Source organism: Sinocyclocheilus anshuiensis, unplaced genomic scaffold (genome assembly GCF_001515605.1).
Source record: "Sinocyclocheilus anshuiensis isolate Anshui unplaced genomic scaffold, SAMN03320099.WGS_v1.1 scaffold2877, whole genome shotgun sequence".
Taxonomy (NCBI): Eukaryota; Metazoa; Chordata; class Actinopteri; order Cypriniformes; family Cyprinidae; genus Sinocyclocheilus; species Sinocyclocheilus anshuiensis.
In genome coordinates, this window is record NW_015536644.1 from 39,792 (window position 1) to 40,048 (window position 257).

General features: G+C 47.5%; 1 protein-coding gene across 6 annotated transcripts in view; it reads right to left on the minus strand.

Annotated features, from left to right (window-relative positions):
* Positions 1-257, minus strand: part of rae1 (ribonucleic acid export 1) — a 21,428-nt gene that overhangs the window by 2,753 nt on the left and 18,418 nt on the right. The window lies entirely within an intron of this gene.

Genomic DNA, 257 nt, shown 5'->3' on the forward strand with positions numbered 1-257 from the left:
ATCAGTAAAGCCGGTTCTGTAATCAGCGGTAAATCTCCATCACCTGCGGGCTTTCACATTTTTCACATTGAACTACACGGAGCCGTTGTTCACTGACGAGCTGCACAAAACCACGTTCATATTCGCGCGATTCGCGCGATTGCTCGTCAGTGAACAACGGCTCTGTGTAGTTAATGCTGCTCAATGTGAAAGCCCGCAGGTGATGGAGATTTACCGCTGATTACAGAACCGGCTTTACTGATAAGATGCGAGTTAAA